We start from the raw sequence: 19,645 nt of genomic DNA on the forward strand, positions 1-19,645 counted from the left end.
TCGTGCACACGTGTCTTTTCTGAGTTTTTTACCTCAGTATTTAACCCCTTTCTGCTCCTTGACGCACAGTGTGCATCATGAAAACTAGTGACTTCCTGACCCCGTCACATGACCGGGGGGCCCACAGAGTCTGAACAGCCCGGGGCCCAGGCTACCCTCAATCCACCCCTGGGCCTCTCCTATAAGTGTCAAATTATAGAGCAGCCAGCAAGCCAGTCGTTAGTCGCACCAGCACAGTTAATTAAAAGAATAGTCGGGAAGGAAGGAGAGTTGCACATGCGCTGTCTGTCCCCATACCATTGCTTGTCTTACCTTCCATGGTGACTTCCGTGCTTTGTTGACTGCCCGTGACTGTCTACAGTCATCTTCAGGCATGTGTGTGATATGGCACCAGTGTCATATATTTGTCAAATTTTATATATCCTGTTTTTACTCACATACCTCCTGATGAAGCTAATGCATTAGCGAAACACAGATTGAGCTTTTGCTTTGTGTTGTCAGGCCCTTGCCTCTGTGCAATATGTCGCTAGGTAATATGATATTCTCTAATGTTAATGCTGCGGCTTGATATTTATTATTGTAAGCGCAAGGAGTTATAGTTGTCTTCCACCTGGATACAACTGTCCCTTTGTTAGCTTATTAGATATTCTACCTGCATTTAATAAAGTCGGTGCAAACTATCGGCCTCACACAGTAACCTGTGGCATCTGGATGGGACCCATGAGAACTACGACTTACCTGACTGCACCTGTGGCTCCATTTGATTAACCAGTTTGGTATAGTGCCACGTGTGTCACGTCAGACCGGCTAATCAGAAGAAGGTGTACGAAAGAGGTGGATCACAGGGTTCCCGTCTGGCCCAAGCGTGGACCATGGACCAGTTCCTGTGGGCAGATTTGCACCAGCTGTAGTATTTACTGGAGGTTACTAGTCAATTATTGATTATCTTTTTGTCATGTTGGGACGGATATACTTTTCACGCTTAAGATAAGATGCGTTTCGCCATTTACCGTACTACCGTCACCTGTGTTCTTGCATTGCTTACCTGTAAGAGTCGCCACTTCTCTTCTGCTCAATTGACAAGGCATGACTGCCAATGCCCTGCTGATTGACGGTGGTCAGAGATGGCTCCGAGTCGGTGCCAAGTAGTTGCCTTTGTTAGCAACTAGCTGCCTGTTAGTTTTTAGGCCTGCAGTACCAAAATTAAAGTAGCCCTGGACATCCCCTTTAATAGGTCTTTCCTGCTTACATCAAGGGATACATGGAATATAGGTTTGGCACTTACTACTCAATAAGTGAAACCATTTCTTGCTTCCATCCAGGGAAATAAAGACTAATCAGACCCCGCACTCACATGCAGAAGGGGGCAACAACACGAATATTCACCTCAATACTGCTCATAGCTTAAAGAGTAACATTTTATATATTAAGGTCATCCAAACCTGACGATTTTGGTGGCCAACCGTCTAATGTATATGGGTGCGTGTCAGGCTAAAAAGGCATTTCCCAATGGCAGGTGTTGGGAAAAACAGGATTTTGGTTGCTTACCGTAAAATCTGTTTCTCATAGTCTTCATTGGGGGACACAGAAACCATGGGTGTGTTCTGCTGTCACTAGGTTGACATTATGCATGAAAAAAAATGTTAACTCCGCCTCCGCAGTATACACCCCTCCGACAGGCTGTAGGACAATCATTAGTGAAAAAGCAGTTGGAGTAGATATTATCATATAAGCCAATCATATAATCATTACAGATAACAAAATCATGGGTGGGCACTGTGTCCCCCAATGAAAACTCTGAGAAACAGATTTTACAGTAAGCAACCAAAATCCTGTTTTCTCTTTCGTCTCATTGGGGGACACAGAAACCGTGGGACATCCAAAAGCAGTCCCTGGGGTGGGAAAAGACAAACTTCCTTCAGGTCGGAGAACTCACCACTGCCGCCTGCAAGATTATTCTGCCTAGGCTGGCGTCCGCTGAAGCATAGGTATGGACCTTATAGAACCTTGAAAAGGTATGCACGGATGACCATGTGGCTGCCTTGCACAACTGCATGGCTGATGCCCTGTTGTGTACCGCCCAGGAGTCGCCCACCGCCCGGGTTGAATGGGCCTTGACCCCAGCAGGGGACACCCTGTCCTTCACCCGGTAGGCTTCGAGAATTGCCATTCTGATCCAGTGGGCAATTGTCACCTTAGAGGCCGGCAGGCCTCTTCTCACCCCATTGGGGGTAACAAAGAGCGAGTCCGCCTTCCTGAAGGGAGTGGTCCTGGCCAGATAGACCCTTACCGCCCTGACCTGGTCTAGCTTATTCAAAGAATGCGCCAGAGGATGGGTTGGAGCGGGACAAAATGATGGAAGTATTATATCCTTGTTCAGGTGGAAGGCCGATACCACCTTGGGAAGAAAGTTAGGAGGAGGCCGCAAAACAACCTTGTCCTAGTGCATAATTAGGAATGGAGGGCTACGAGAAATACCACCTTCCGGGACAACAAATACATGGGAGCTTCCTGGAGGGGCTTCAAAGGGTGAACCTGTCAAGGCTTCCAAGACCGAGTTAAGATCCCCTGGAGTTACAGGGGATCTGTAAGGAGAGGTCGCATGTGCCACTCCTTGCAGAAAGGTCCTAACCTGTAAGCGGGAGGACAAATTTCCTTGACAAAAAATAGAGAGCAGATACCTGGCCTTTCAAGGAACTTAGGGCCAGAACGCCATCTAACCCTGCCTGGAGAAAAACTAGGACAGATGGCAGGGAACGGAGCATAGGTGTGATGTGATTAGACTCACACCAGCCAAAATAGGCCTTCCAGGCTCGATAATAGACCCTGGAAGATGATGGCCTCCTAGCCTGGATGATTGTATTAATGACTCCAAAATGGTCCGAAAATCCTGTTGCTCTCAGTATTATGGTTTCAACGGCCATGCCGTCCAATTGAGCAACCGAGAATTCGGGTGGTAAAACGGCCCCTGAGCCAGAAGATCTGGTCTGTCGGGGAGTCTCCAGGGGTGCCTGCGAGAAGATTGATAATTTCTGCAAACCAGGCCCTCCTGGGCCAGTACGGGGCGATCAATATGACCGGCACCCTTCCGCCTTGATCTTCTTTAGCAGTCTGGGCAGGAGAGGAAGGGGAGGGAACAGGTAAGGGAGTCTGAACTGTGTCCAGGGAATGTCCAGCGCGTCGACCCCTATTGCAAGAGGATCGTGGTATCTTGGGACAAACTGTTGGACCCTTCTGTTCTGTCGCGATGCCAGGAGGTCCACATCTGGAGTCCCCCATAGCTGGCATATCCGACGGAACACGTCCTGGTGCAAGGACCATTCTCCTGCCGCGAGCCCCTCCTGACTGAGGAAGTCGGCGGCCGTGTTGTCTGTGTCGGGAATGAAAACTGCCAAAATTGCCGGAATTACGGTTTCAGCCCAGTTGAAGATTCTGGATACCTCGGCCAGTGCCCGGGAATTCTGGTTCCCCCTTGGTGATGTATGCCAACGCCGTGTCATTGTCCGTTTGAATCCGGACTGGCTGGTTGTTGAGGTAGCTCTCCCAATGTAGAATTGCTAGGAAGACCGCCCTCAGTTTTAGAATGATGATCTATAGTGAGGATTCTTGCCTCGACCATCGTCCCTGGACCGTCAGGTGACAGAATACCGCACTCAAGCCCAGGGGACAGGCATCTGTAGTTACTACCTGCCAGTGGACAGGGGGAAAAGGCCGTCCTAGATGAACGAGGGGGGAGGTCAGCCACCACTTGAGGGACTCCTTGGTCTGAATGGAAGGGAGGAAGGGGCGATCCAGCGAAGAGACGGACCTGTCCCACTGAAGGAGGATGTTCCTCTGTAGTATCCTAGAACGGAACAGGGCAAAGGGTATTGCCTCTGAAGCTGCCACAATCCTTCCCAGGACTCTCATGGCAGCATGAAAGGATAGAAGCCGGAATTTCAATAGAGCACGAATTCCCTGCTGGAGGGTAATCCACTTTCTTTCTGGGAGAAAGACCCTTGAGCGGCGGGTGTCGATTACCATTCCTACGAAGTCTAGGCGTTGTGTTGGCGTTAGTTGAGCTTTCTCCCTGTTTACGATCCAACCAAACGGGACAGCGTGTTTAAAACTACCGCTAGATTTTCCTGGGCCTGAGCGAAGGAGGGCGCTTTGACGAGAATATCGTCGAAATATGGCACCAATAGTATGCCTCTGACTCTTAATATAGCTACCATCGCTGCCACAATCTTTGTGAAAATTCTAGGGGCTGTTGCCAGCCTAAATGGCAGGGCCACAAACTGGAAATGCTGCTTTTGGACAGTAAAACGCAGAAACCTCTGATGTCCCTGAAAAAATGGGGACGTGTAGGTAGGCGTCCCGGATGTCTATGGAACAGAGGAGTTCCTGATCCTCCATAGACGTAATTACCGACTGAATCAATTCCATCCTGAAATGGCGTAAGCGGACCTATCTGTTTAGCCTTTTGAGGTCTAGTATGGGACGAACTGAGCCATCCCTTTTTTGGCATCACAAACAGGTTTGAGTAAAAGCCGGCAAAACGTTCCTGCTCGGGAACGGGGATGATTACTCCTGCGTTGAGGAGAGAGTCGATTGCCGCAGAAAAACCTAGAGCCCTAGCAGCGTCTTTTGGTTGCGATAGAAAGAAGCGATCTCGCGGAAGCACGTTGAAGTCTATCTTGCATCCTGTCGAAACTACCTCCTTTAGGCTAGTTTCACATTTGCGTTTCGAGTCGCAGCGACGGCCTGCGCATGGCCGCCGCTAAGCCCCGCCCCCTGCCGCGCCTCCGCCAGTAGCTCCGCCTAAGGGCGCATGACGCTGCATGCGTCCTGCATCTTTATCACTGGGGACGCAGGCCGTACGCAGTATGTGTTTGGCGGCGCATGCGCCCTTCTGACGCTGCGCCGAGCGCAACCAAATTGCTACAGGTTGCATTTGGCGCTGGTCGGCGCAGTGTCAGAAGGGCGCATGCGCCGCCAAACGCATACTGCGCACGGCCTGCGTCCCCAGTGATAAAGATAGGGGACGCAGGACGCATGCAGCATCATGCGCCGTTAGGCGGAGCTACTGGCGGAGGCACGGCAGGGGCGGGGCTTAGCGGCAGCCGTGCGCAGGCCATCGCTGCGCCCTGAAACACAAATGTGAAACTAGCCTTACCCAGATATCCTCTACTGAACTCTGCCAGACATCTCTGAAGAGTAGAAGGCGGCCTCCTAGTCAGGGAGAGGTACTGGAAAGGAAGTTGGACTCCCTGCTGGCACCAGGCTGAAGTGGCCCTGACCTGATAGTTCTGCTGTTGAACTGCGGGAATGCCATGACGGGGTGGCCTGAAAGGATACCTTCCTCCTATCTCTCGGTGCTTGCGACCTCTGTGGGCCCTGAGCATAACTGCCTGTCGCTGGGGTACGGTGAAAGGGCTGAGCCCTACGTTTGAAAACATATCGACGAGGCTTGGCCTGGGGGAGAAGGAAGAGTGTACCCCAATGCATCCTTAATGATTTAATCTAGCATTGAATCAAAGAGCCGGGTGCCCTGAAACGGCAGATTGGTTCTCAAAGAAATCACTGACCAATCAGCCTGCAAAGCCTTTAGCCAGACCATCTGCCGGACAGCTACCACGTTACTGGATGCTTGAGCTGCGCAAGACGCGGCATCCAGGGCTGCTGATACCATATACTTTCCGGCATGGGAGATTTGATCTGCGATTTCTGCCAGTTCTGCTGGTGGTGCCCAGGCCATTATGCCCTGTCTAAGCTGTTTGGCCCATTCTGTAACAGATTTAGCTACACAATGTGGCGGCTGCTGCCTCAAAGGCGGATTTTGACAGAGATTCTATCCTCCTATCATTGGGATCTTTTAGGGCTGCCCCACTGGCGAGTGGGAGGACTGTATTGGTAGTGAGTCTGGACACTGGTGGATCCACCGAAGGGGAGGCGGTCCAGTTGGCGGTGAGATCTGGAGGGAAGGGATATAGAATCCCAAAATGATCTTCTCTCTGAAATTGCCTGGTTGGGTTTTCCCTTTCCCTGGCCAACACTTCCTCAAAATCCTTGTGGGAGGCGAAAACCCTAGAGGGGGACTTATGACGCTTAAATGAAAAAGCCTGATCATTAGGTTTTGATGTGGCGTCCCCAATGTTAAAAGGTCTCATTGATTGAGGCAATGAGGCCCTGAACCATATCCTTGACCTGGGACTGTTCTGGCCCGTACTCAGAATCCTCCTCTGAGTTTATCTCCGATAATGCCTCGCCTGATTCCGGGGATGAGGACCGGGAGGAGGTAGACGGCCAGAGGAATTCTGGCGGTGAGATGGAGTGAGAATGAGAAGGAGACCTGGGTTGATGGTCCTGTCTAAACCTTTTTCGGCCTCTAGAAGGCCCAAAAGGAGGCTTCTTTGGTGCTCCTATGTCCACTGGAGTCTTAAGTGGCAATCTGTTAAACGCCGTTACCAAGGTCTGTGATACCCTGGTAAGGTCGGCCACAGACTTGGATAAGGAAGAGGCCCATCCTGGACACTCTGTCTCCCGTGGCGATGAATGGCAGCAGGCAGGGTGGCTTCCTCCTGTTCCAGGGGTAATGTGGGAGCTATGACAGGCAAAATGGGGGGGCTGCACCTGCTCTCTATCATAGGTGACACCGTAGGTTTGCTGCAATCTGAGCAGAGTGGTGAGGACTGACCTGAAGGAGACCTGACATTGCATTTGGTACATACAAAATATTTGACCAAGGTCACTGAAGCGGATGAGGAGGAGGAGCGGGACTGCTCTCCCTTGGGCATACTGACAGGTTTTACCTGGTGCCGACCGTCGGGGGTAGAAAGCAGGAGTGAGGGAGCAACCTGTAGTGCAGTACTCACATACCCACGACCTGTGTGCCCGCCGCAGCTGCCGCCCGAAGGCTGATGAAGGTGAGAGAGAGAGAGCGTGCGAGGTGAACAGCCCTGCCTAGAAGCCTTATGAAATCCCCGCCCGGAAGCGGTGGGCGGGGCCCTGCTCTGGCCTCCTGGAGCACCAAGATGGCGCTGGTACAGGAGCCGGAGGGCGGAGTCTGCCGGAAGCCGGAATCTAGCGTCGGCCTTGCTGGGCTCCTGCTGGAGCCCAGGGCCATAACGCCGCCACGGGAGGAGGCTGGAACCGCGCTGCACCGCGTGCTTGAAAGTAAGCTATAGAGCTATTGGCTGTAAGCCCGAGAGCTGATTACAGCGGTCACATTCAGCCAGAGCAGCTGGTAAGCGGATCATACAACGCTGCAGCCTCTTACCTCCGGTTCACCCCGTAACAGGGGTCGGTTATCTACATGAAAAGATTGCTGTCCCAAACTTTATCTGCAGGGCATCTCTCTCGATCATCAGGCTCTGGTGGGTGAGTGATGGGAGACGAAGGTCAGGACCAGGAGCGGCCACCTGAACACGAGTCCTGTGTTAGGGGATAGGGTCCTGCCCGTGGGATTTATGAAGATACGGGGTGGCAGTACACACCGTACTCATAATCCCGGTGGGGGAGTACAGATGTAGCAGATCTACTCTGTATCCCTCCATGGTTACCTGAAAAGGAACGACGCACACTGAGGTAGGCATGGGTCTGCGAGAGACCCCTGTCCACCTCCTACTGACACAAAGCAAAACTGACTGTCCTACAGCCTGTCGGAGGGGTGTTTACTGCGGAGGCGGAGTTAACATTTTTTTTCATGCATAGTGTCAACCTCCTAGTGACAGCAGCACACACTCACGGTTTCTGTGTCCCCCAATGAGACGAAAGAGAAAAGGTTGATCGGGCATGTTGGATATCAACATGCCCGATCCCTTCTTCTTACAGTAGACAGCCTGAAGTCAGACTTGTTTGACACAGTAAACGCATGAATGCTCCGCTGAGCCTGCTGTGCATGTATATGGAGGGAGTTGTGGTGCATTTCATTCTAAGTGGTTTAATAATATACTATGGCAGACATTTACCGAAGATATTGAGCACTGTAGGCACGCTGGTCTCTGTGACGTCCAAGAGTCGTGAGGCAGCACCCTGAAGAGACTCTCCAGATACTTTCTTTGGTTCCAAGGGCTAAAAAATAAAAGCGAGTAAATCTATACCTACCATCACCTTTCGTCAATGCTAAAGACTATTAGGAACCAGCAAAAGAGATGCATGCACCCTACGACATGAATAACTGCGCCGTTACCTCTCGAGCGGACGTAGACGTTTCATCGTCTCTTGTGAGTGGTCCATATGTGGAGCCAACCTCAAGAAAGTCTTCGGTCTGTGATACTTCTGGAGCAGGAAAGACAAGAATGAGTCGATCATGTAGAAGAAGAGACGAGTGGTTTAACCCAACAGTCTCACCAGGCCGTTACCCCTAAGGTTACCTGGCACATGCACAAGGTGATGTCGGGAGCTAGTGGGCCCTATGGAGTAGATCGGTAGAGAGGAGTCTCTGTCCCGCTGATTCGCTCCGCCTTGTAAGTGGAGATCTTTCCAGGCAAGCGGCTGGACGGCTTGTGGGACGTGACTTTTCACAGCTTTACAAACACAGCAAAAAAAGAAACAGCTGAAACAATATATTATAGGTTATATTTTGATATTTACCCCACCTGCCTTGCCGCATGCCGTATGGACCAGTGGGGAAGACCAGAGGCGTATCTAGGCTTTCTGGCACCCGGGGCAAGAATTCGGTTCGGCGCCCCCCCCGCCCAAGTACATATGCGACTTGAACACTTAGCCATGTACCCACGAGCTGCTCCTCCTAATGCTCTCAATGTTCAGTAAAAAACTGAGAGAAGCAGGAAGAGAAGCTCGTTGTCACAGGATCATACCTATGAAAATCGCATATGAGTGAAGTGTCCATGGGATGACTACGGCAACCTGCAGAGCTGAATCCTGACACTGCAGCTTCTGAATTCTCACAACGAATGCACTGCACACTTTTAGGATTCTCCCTTGCTGATGTACCGTCATGTCAGCACAAGTATGTGATTTATATACTTCTGGCCACATTCCGACTAGACGTGCCCGGCCTCGCTCTGTTCATTTTCATTGAGTGAGGCCACACATGTCTAGTCAGCATGTGACCGCATGTATGTAAATTACCAGCACGAGAGAATCCTGACAGTGTGCAGTGAGCACTGTGAGAATTCAGAAGTCTGCAGTCACATAGAATGACTGCAGACTCAGCACAAACCTGGAGAACCCCTTTAATGCTCCTAACAAATAAAAACATGAGAATAAGTCAGTATCACAAATAACATTTACATCCAAGTACCTTATAGATGACGTCGTTTCTGCAGTCAGTCACCTTTTCTTCTAGACCCCATGATGAGTTTTCTCATCCACATCTCGTCTCTGTAGACGTCCATCTTCTCCGGTCTTCTGCAGAACATCTCCACACGATGCCCTTAAAGATAGAAGTGTCATTATAATGCCCCTAAATAAAAATATCTGCAATATACTGTCTCCTCACACTATTCCCCTCTAGCATCCCACCTGTTCACCATACTGTCTCCTCATATATTTACCCCCTCACTCTCTATACTGTCTGCTCACACATACCCCTGACTCCCCATACTGTGTCCATCCACATACATTAACCCATTCGCTCCCCATACTGTCTGCACCAATCCCCCATACTGTTTCCTCATACATACTCTTTATTTTGTGTCCTCAAATCTCCCCACACATTAAATCCCCCCATCCCCAATCCCCCACACACATTAAGTACCCCCATCCCCATTCCAAATCCCCCCCACACATTAAATAACCCCCCATCCCCACTCCAAATCCCCCCACACATTAACCCAATCCCCACTCATTAACCCCCATCAGCACTCCAAATACCCCCCACCCCCACTCCAAATACCCCCACACATTAACGCCCCCATACATTAACCCCCATCCATTAACCCCCGCGCACATTAACCCAATCCCCACTCATTAACCCCATCACCACTCCAAATACCCCCACACACATTAACCCCCATCCCCACTCATTGATGCCCCCACACATTAATCCACATCCCCATTCATTAACCCCCCCACTCATTAACCCCCATCACATTAAATAACCCCCATCTCCACTCCAAATCCCCCCACACATTAACCCCATGGCATCCCCACTCATTAACCCCCACACACATTAACCCCCATCCCCACTCATTAACCCCCATCCCCACTCTAAATACCCCCACACATTAACCGCCATCCCCTCTACATATCCCCCCCATCTCCACTCATTAACTCCCCCTCATCTCCCATCTTCGGTGGTTCTTCAGCTCCACAGAGGAGCACACTTACCACCAGCGCGTTTGCTTTGGGCGCCGGGGAGTGACGTCATCAGCGTGATCACATGACCTGATCACGCTGCTGACGTCGCTCTGGCCCGGCGGTCAGAGCTTCAATTGTACAGGCGTCTGTATAGACGCCAGTACAATTGCTCCCTGGGAGCCGGCACGGCCTCCTTCTCTGCGCCGGCTGTCAGCTTGACAGCTGACACAGAGAATCGCCGACTCTCAGGCCAGGGGGGGGGCGGCAGAACGCAGCCGCCAGGGAGGACACTGCGGCCCGCTGCATTAGGCGGCCCAACTGCGCCCCCCTGCTGGCTGCGCCCGGGGCAACTGCCCCCCCCTAGATACGCCACTGGGGAAGACCATCCCAGCCAGAAGGTGGTCTAAAGACAATCTTTTGGCCTTTGTGAAGCTAATTAGGGGTTTATGGATCCATTTATTATATGTGTCGGGGGCTTTTAGCAGAAAAATCAAATATACATCACTAAAGCAGCGTATAAGTATCCCAATACTCCTCTTATACTTTTCCTGCATTAGTGAGTTTCCCTTGTGCCAAAGAACTGCGAAAGAACACCAACATACCAGGCACCTTACGTAGGATTTTCCTTAATAAAAAAAGACATCTCCTGCCCACAAGACATTGACAAGTTTCTAAAACCTGGAGAGGCTGCGTCACCCCAAAAAGTCTTTTAAAGAGAATTTTGTCAGTAATCTCAATCCCCCAAATTCACATAAATGGGAAAGGTCTTTGAAATGTATATTAATTGACATCTTTATATGTAAAGTCTGTTGCTGCATTTCCAAGTAATCAGCATTTTCATTCATATACAAATGTAATATTAAGTGCTCTGGATATGACTGAGCACTTATCAAGCCTCTGTCTCCCCACCCAGCATCAGCATCTTTAGCTTGATTTATAACTCACTGTCTGATTTCCTTGCTTGACATTACACAAACCGTGAGCTATCAGTCAATCTAAAGAGGCTGGTGCTGGTGGGGGGCAACATCCAGGAAAGGCAGAGGCCCGGGAAGTGCTCTGTCACACAAAAAACACTTAGTGCCTCATTTGATATGAAGTAAAATGCAATAAAATAAATGAAATAAAAATTCTCATGAATGCAGCAACAGATAAAAGATATAAAGGTGTATATGGATTTACATAACAAAGACCTGAACACCCATATATAAAATTTGGTGGGACAGAAAGGAGCAATGTAAAGTGTGCAACCAGAGAAACAACAAATAATATGTAAGGGCACCTACATGCGAGACACCATTCTTGGCTTTGCCCACAAGTGTCCAATTGTTTAAAGGGACTCGGTCAGCACAGAATGACTGTTCAAACCGAGTACAGGCGCTCAGTACGTCACAGCGACCAATTATTTATATACACCTTCCCGCCTGCTTGTTTTATATTCGTCAATCAAAGAAGAAGAGGGAGGAGATAGAGGGAAACCAAGAAGGTGGGAAGGAGTATATAAATGATTGGCCACCATGAAGCACCGAGCAGCAGGACTGAGTATGAACAGTCATTCTGTGCTGACAGTCCCTTTAATTGTAGGGGTCTTTCATCCAGATTTAGATTTTCACCTATATCCCAACCATTAGTACAAACCAATTTTTTTTTTTTTTTTACATGTCTCGGAATGACAACTACCCGACCTCTGGGGTTCTGCTATTATTAGTGGGGTAATGTTCCCTCCTGAACTCACATTTCTGACCATTGACAACAATGGTTGTAGACAATGGACGCTCTTCATGCAGTGGGTTTCCTTTCAGGCTAACAAAGGGGGCTGATTAAAGAACGCCATTTGACCCCTAGAAATTGCCCTTAAACATTTCTAAATTCCCAAATTAAGCAAGATGGTGTCTTTTTTGCCTTTGTTTGGCTGGAATGATTCAGCGCACCATTTATGTACCTGTATAGGGCTTACCTATACTGGGAGCCATGGTAAGAAAACAGATGGCATGTGGTCTCCGTTATTTTACAATGGGCCCCTATCACAGACCGATGCTGTGGCATCCATGCAGACTGTACCTGCAGTATACCTAAACCCCCATCCCTGGAATTATCCCACTTACATAGATGATTGCACTGGGAGAAAGATTTCAGGATCTGCTCCAGACATGTTCGGCGAGGGGCTCGGTCTTCCCGAGAAGAGTTGCTAGAGCAATGGAAGGAAATCTGCCGAGCCAAGTGCAGGAAGACGGCTGCTGCTCCCTGGATCACCAAGAAAGGAAAGGAATGACATAAGTTTAGTACATTTCCATCTGCATAAACAATTTTCAGCATCCAAACCTTCCTATAAATAAAGGGTCTGCTCTTTTTGGAGAGGGAGGCAAGTAAAATCTATGAGCACGGGAGAAATCATTTCAATTCAGTTCGGGAAAGTCACAGCCTTCCGCGCAGACATTTCTTTTGCAAGATCCCATCACTGGTGGATGGAAAATCACTGCCGAGTGTAAGGTTCTGCTCCATCACCTATGCATACTACTAATCTACATTTATCTGTTCCTCCTGCACAGACCGTTTCCTCCCACCACTCTATGTGACTGCAGACTTGTGAATCCTCACAGCGTGCAGAATGAGCGCTGTCAGGATTCTCCGGTGCTGTGCCCAGGTGATAATTGCGTCACCTGTACAATACAAGGGAAATCCTGAAAACATGACTTGTTGGTGGGCCTTGAGGACTGGAGTTGGGGAACCATGCTCTAGAGATAATATGCTGATAAAATAGTGATTTTATCAGAATTACAGCAAGAAGCCCAGTAAGTGATACATCGCTGGAATACGGATCTCAGCTCCTATTTTATGCTGCTCCCAGGTTAAAAACCTGCTGATAGATTCCCTTTAAAAAGTCATTATTCACATTTAAGGTTATTACCTACCAAAGGAAAGGGGATACCCTGCAGATCAACGGGGGGTGCGATCATTGGGACCACCACAGATCCTGACAACGGGGCTCTGTGCTATGCTATCTCTGGTAGTCCTGCAGAGGATGAATGGAAGGGGTAGTCTGACAGCCGGATCCCCACTCCGGCAACTCCACGACTGTGTGTAGCTGCGCTACTATTAAGTGATGTTTTCATTGCAGAGTAGTAGCCGGATGGGCTGTTCGCAAGCAGTTACAGAGTGTCGGCACAAAATGACTGTTCAAACCTAGCACAGGCACTTGGTGCACCATTGTTGTGGCCGAGCAGTTCAGTGCACCTTTCCACCTACTTCTTTCCCATCCATCTCCATCCTCCTCTTCCATGATTGACAGCTAAGGTTTTACAGGAACCAGAGGAGTGTGGAGATAGATGGGAAACAAGTAGTTGGGTAGATGCACTGACTTCCTCTGCTTGGTTTGAACAGTCATTTTGACTCCCTTTAAATCAAAATATGATACATTTGAGGCAAACTAATTAATAGCTGCCATGCCCCTAGTCTGTCCCAGATGAGTTGTGGACATAACTCAAGGCTGAAATGACCAAGATTAAAAAAAAAAAATAAAATGGCTTACCCAAAATAATATTGTTTTCAGTTGGAAAAATAAAATCTGCCAAACTGCCCCGTAGTCCTTTATAAGCAAATATGGCAAGGTATGGGGCTGTATGTAATAAGAATGCACCCCCTGCCCTCACCAGTCCAACAGCATCCAACATGCAGTACTGTGGCAGATGGCCAGTGCAGAACTGAAAGCTCGCTCTTCTCTTCTTCTCCTGTCCATTCTGACGACCATGGTCACCTGAAGACTGGGAGCCGTAACTAAAAAAACAGAATATTATGATCAACTTATGGTGAAATATAAGAGGAGCAAACATGAGCATTCAGAAAACAATGCAGGAAAAGTTATGTAATACAAGAGATGACCACTAGGGGCAGTGGTACATAAACTCACACTTTTCTAGACAAGCCGATTAGAATTCGTCAGGTGACCACTATGAATATTCTGAGAATTATGTTGTATATAATAAATTCATTTTACAAAAATGGTTACTTACTTGCTTAAAATAAAAACAAATGTCATATCGGGCTATAATGCTACAGATAGCTGATCAGATTTAAATGGCATTCTGCAATCACGTGATGACCTACTCCTTTAATATGGACGTAAAAGCCAGCTAAAAAACGGGGATAAAATATTTCAGAACCCCAATACAAAGGGAAAGCAATCTGGCTAATTAATAAAGGCATAAAGACCGTATCCCTTGGGATGTTCTGCCTGGACGGCTCAATTTTCCCTCTTTGCATGAGTTATTGTGAGTGAGACCTGAGAGACCGAGCTCTTATTCTAGGATATGAGGCTGAAAAGATCAAGGACTCGAGGGTTAAGCAGCCCGGAGCGCTCATTTTACTGGTGGATAGCGCGATACCAATAATTATAATTGCTTTTTGATTTGTTACTCCTCATTACATTCAGTGAAGGTGACGTTCCTTAAGAACATTGGAAAGCCAGTCACCTATTGCTCTCCCGTCAGGATGATTGGTGCAAAGACTTTCCCAAACCTAAGAGAGACAATATAGCTGCAAATTTGCCAGTCAGCGCCAGATCGGCGGGGGTGCGACACCCGTGATGCCAAAGAGCAGCTGTTCAGTGTGCCGGCTGGATGTGATCAACTGCGGAGATGAACAGCACAGTGCCATCAAATGTACAGTGGCCGCGGCCGGGTACTGCACACCCGCCTCTACTTGTTTTTTAATTGTTAAGACCTATTTCAAAGAAGATTTTTTTTTATTTAAGATGCATTGAGAAAATTAAAAAAAAAAAAAAAAAGTTTGTGAAGGTGGACGTAGTCTTTAAATGGAAGAGAGCTGGGTGGGGAGAGGGAGACCGGCTTTAGAGTAGTCAGCCGAAACGTGTGATCTACGATTAGAATTTAAAAGTAAATTTTATCTGAAATGACCCCATGTTTAAGAGTAAACCATCTTTTAAATGCTAATCGGAGACCACGCATTTCAGCTGATAAGTCCAAGGCCAGTCCCTGGTGGTTCTCCCTGCCCCTTTTCACCTAGAAAGACATGTCTCGGCCCTATGTATACATAGAAAGAAACCCGTAAGTCTAGTTGAGCTGAGAGAAGTCGCCGGTGACTGACTTCAGAGATTTTAACCGAAACGCGTGGTCATCGGCTGGCATTTAAAATTATGTTTTCCCTGAAACACAGCATAAATCAGAGTATAATATACATAGCCGTTTTTGGGGCAGTATGAATCGGATATTAGGTTCTCTTTGATGAGGCTGTCCAAGAGTAGAAAATACATGACCGCCTTTTTCCCCAAAAAACAGTGCCACCTCTGCCTACAGGTTGTGATATCGTAGCTCAGCTCCAGAAAGGGGGTTGAGGAAAAATTCAATACCGCCAACACCCTGTAAGCAGAGATGGCGCTGTTTTGGGAAAATGACTTACTGACCCTTGACAAAACCTTTAAGTGGTAAAGGTGCAAAAGGTAAGAGTCTGTTACAGAGGTGTAAACCGGGAGTTCACATGTAGCCCCCAGATCTCTGAAGTATAAGCACTCGGTGTATACGACATGACGTAAGGCTACAATAATACATCATCTTATCTCTATGAACACAAAGGTATGTCACCAAACATGTAAAATATGTGCTAACAGAGCAGCTGGGTTACGCCAGAGGCAGCTGTTCATCTAGAGACGCCTGCCGGGCTTGCTCCGACGCATCGGTCTGATTTCACAACAGCATGTTCACGTTTATGGCCGACTATCAAAAAAAAGATGGAGCCGAGTACTGGATAGAAAGAGGGTTTCCAAGGTTTCTTTCAAAACCTTCGTAATGGAAGGGATCATTATAAAATGGAGGATTCAGTGGTACCATGACCACGGTCTGACACATCCAGATGGAGAAGAGACAGTCGGCCAGACCCCCTCAATTCAAGTCTATGGAAGTCGAAACAGAGGAGGAAGTCCACCTGAAGACACACTGTGACTGGGGCTGACATGAACAGCTATCTCCCACTTTCCACGTACCTTCTGCTACCTGCATTCTGTCCCAAGGGTATCAATGACGAAGGGTTCAGTGCTTCAGCCTCCCCATGGACACAACCCTGGACGTTGGCCACATGGAAGCGGTTCAGGGCTGAAAGACAAAGAGAACGTTTCTAGAACCACAATCTGCTCATCCATGTCATGGCTTCTCCTTCACAATTTTGTCTAAGAACACGGCCATGAATAAGCAATGGGATCTAAACCTCCTCCAAGAGAAACTTCTCCCAACGACCTAAGAGTAATTTGGTGATGAACAATGCTTTTCCCAACATGATGGAGACCATCCATGTCACAGGGCAAATGTGGCAACTAAGGGTCTCAGGGAGCAAAATATTGACATTTTTGGTGCACGGCCAGGAATCCCCCCAAGAGAACCTGTGGGCAATCTTCAATAGCAAGAGGACAAACAAAAACTCAAGTTATGAGAAATTCCAAATACTTAAGAGAAGAATAGACGGGGTAAGGTTTCTCCTCATAGAGAGTGACATGCCAGGTCTGGGGAAAAAAAAAGCAACCCTGCATTTTTGTTGTGTTTTTGGTGAATACTACTAACTTTATTAAACATGTACTGTAGATGACTGACATGTAATCTGCACCAAAAAAAAAAAACAGCAAAAAAGTACCAAACCCTGCTTCTTTATACTGCCAAGAGAGCAGGTTTCACTTGCAGAAAAAAAAAAATGCAACGTGCGAACATAGCCTAAGGGTGAAAATTGTAAATATGGAGTCTTTCCATAAACTTGATGCATTTGACAGTAAAAGTTTAAGAATTGTAATGCTGATAATTGTAGTTCAGTTTGCACTAAAAACGCTGAAGCCACAAGCTATGTGAAAGCCAAAATTTGTGTTTGTCTCAAAATTCTTGTTAGTAGAACATCCGCTTTAAGATTTATTTGAAAGAAAAAAAAATAAAACACATTCATTTAGTGGCAATCTGCTGTCACAGCCCGACTTTCTTCAGTGTTTTTTTTTTTAAAAGTATTTTCTCTCTATTATGCAGCGGTTATGACACTTTTATGCTCTCATGATATACGACACACACTCGCGTCATGAATATTTAATTGTCGCCGTGCATATAAAGAAGCCGGTAATTGATGGAGCCATTTAGCAGTAAGCAGCACCGGGTTAGGGAATTGCCCCGGCACAAGCTCTACGCTGTGCTGTAATTACAAGCCCCGTACAGATGGCCGTCCATCCACAGACTACGAGACGGGATGCGGGGCCAAAAAAAGCAAGAAATGAGCAGAAAAGTGAATTTTACTCCTAATTATAGTGGTTTGAAAAAACCACTATATTGTAATCCGAACGCTGCTAACTTATTCTTCTTATTATTAAGTTGATTTCCGCAATTAATACAGCCCGAACCGCTACACGCACAGACTCCGTTGAGGTGTCGTTTCGAAGCCAGCATCCATGAGAGGTGTGCTAAGTATTTTTCGTGTCGATCGGATTTGTAGTTTTTGCGCAATTTGCGTTTGAAAAATTTTTTTCCCGTCATTGGAATGCACTGTCTCCAATGCTTTTCAATAGGAAATGGCAAAACGTGCCCTGAGGCGATTGAAATGACAGTTGAGCTCATTGATATGCGCAGGCAGACCCAGTTACTATGCCAACGCCTACGAACTTCACTTGAACCCCAGCACAGAGCCTCTGCCACATAATATCAGCTCTTAAAGCGGAACTCACAGCACAAATGCAAATCTAGCTTCATCACATGACACATGCCCGAGAGAGAATGTGTGCGCCAAAGTGGATTTAAAAGAAGCCCAGTGAGCCAAACGGCCAGCGCACCCAAATGAGTCTTAAAGGGCCGACACCAAATCGGAGGCTGAGCCACCCCGGCCTCCAAATGGGAGGCTGAGCCACCCCGGCCTCCAAATGGGAGGCTGAGCCACCCCGGCCTCCAAATGGGAGGCTGAGCCACCCCGGCCTCCAAATGGGAGGCTGAGCCACCCCGGCCTCCAAATGGGAGGCTGAGCCACCCCGGCCTCCAAATCGGAGGCTGAGCCACCCCGGCCTCCAAATCGGAGGCTGAGCCACCCCGGCCTCCAAATCGGAGGCTGAGCCACCCCGGCCTCCAAATCGGAGGCTCTTTGACCTCGGCCTACAAATCGGAAGCTCAACGACCCCAGCCTCCAAATCTTACCCAGAGTGGCCCCGCCCACCAAATCAGACCAAGAGAGGCCCCGCCCACCAAATCGGACCCTGTGGGGCCCCGCCCACCAAATCGGACCCTGAGAGGCCCCGCCCACCAAATTGGACCCAGAGTGGTCCCGCCCACCAAATTGGACCCAGAGTGGTCCCGCCCACCAAATTGGACCCAGAGTGGTCCCGCCCACCAAATTGGACCCAGAGGGGCCCCTGCCACAAAATCGGACCCTGAGGGGCCGCGGCCACAAAATCAGACCCTGAGGGGCCGCGGCCACAAAATCAGACCCTGAGGGGCCCCAACCACAAAATCGGACCCTGAGGGGCCCCAACCACAAAATCGGACCCTGAGGGGCCCCGCCCACAAAATCGGACCCTGAGGGGCCCCGCCCACCAAATCGGACCCTGAGGGGCCCCGGCCACAAAATCGGACCCTGAGGGGCCCCGGCCACAAAATCAGGCCCTGAGGGGCCCCACCCACAAAATCAGGCCCTGAGGGGCCCCACCCACAAAATCAGACCCTGAGGCCAAAGTGGCCCCTGAGAGGCACCCACAGTTAAATCGTATCCTGAATTGAAAGTCTTGCAGGGGAAGCAGGCAAGTCTCTCTTAAAGGGGCAGCCCGGGCACCATTTCAAACCACTATCTGTACTTCCTTCAGGAAATACACATCTAGTTATAGTGGTTTGAAAAAACCACTATATTGTAATCCGAACGCTGCTAACTTATTCTTCTTATTATTATTATTCAGTTGATTTCCGCAATTAATGCGGCCCGAACCGCTACACGCACAGACTCCGTTGAGGTGTCGTTTCGAAGCCAGCGTCCACGAGAGGTGTGCTAAGTATTTTTCGTGTCGATCGGATTTGTAGTTTTTGCGCAATTTACGTTTGAAAATTTTTTTTCCCGTCATTGGAATGCACTGTCTCCAATGCTTTTCAATGGGAAATGGCAAAACGTGCCCTGAGGCGATTGAAATGGTAGTTGAGCTCATTGATATGCACAGGCACACCCAGTTACTATGCCAACGCCTACGAACACCACATGACGCCCCAAGGACAGAGCTTCTGCCACATAATATCAGCTCTTAAAGCAAAACCCACAGCACAAATGCAAATCTAGCTTCATCACATGACGCATGCCCCTGAGAGAGAATGTGTGCGCCAAAGTGGATTTAGAAGCCCAGTGAGCCACCCTGGCTCTTAAAGGGCCGACGCGCCAAAGTGATTCTTAAAGAGCCGGC

General features: G+C 48.6%; 1 pseudogene; it reads right to left on the reverse strand.

Annotated features, from left to right (window-relative positions):
- The window catches only part of LOC141095145 (DAP3-binding cell death enhancer 1-like), a 49,721-nt pseudogene that overhangs the window by 13,101 nt on the left and 16,975 nt on the right, over positions 1–19,645 (reverse strand).

The sequence above is a fragment of the Dendrobates tinctorius genome, unplaced genomic scaffold (genome assembly GCF_039654945.1).
Source record: "Dendrobates tinctorius isolate UK_male_01 unplaced genomic scaffold, ASM3965494v1 ptg000067l, whole genome shotgun sequence".
Classification (NCBI taxonomy): domain Eukaryota; kingdom Metazoa; phylum Chordata; class Amphibia; order Anura; family Dendrobatidae; genus Dendrobates; species Dendrobates tinctorius.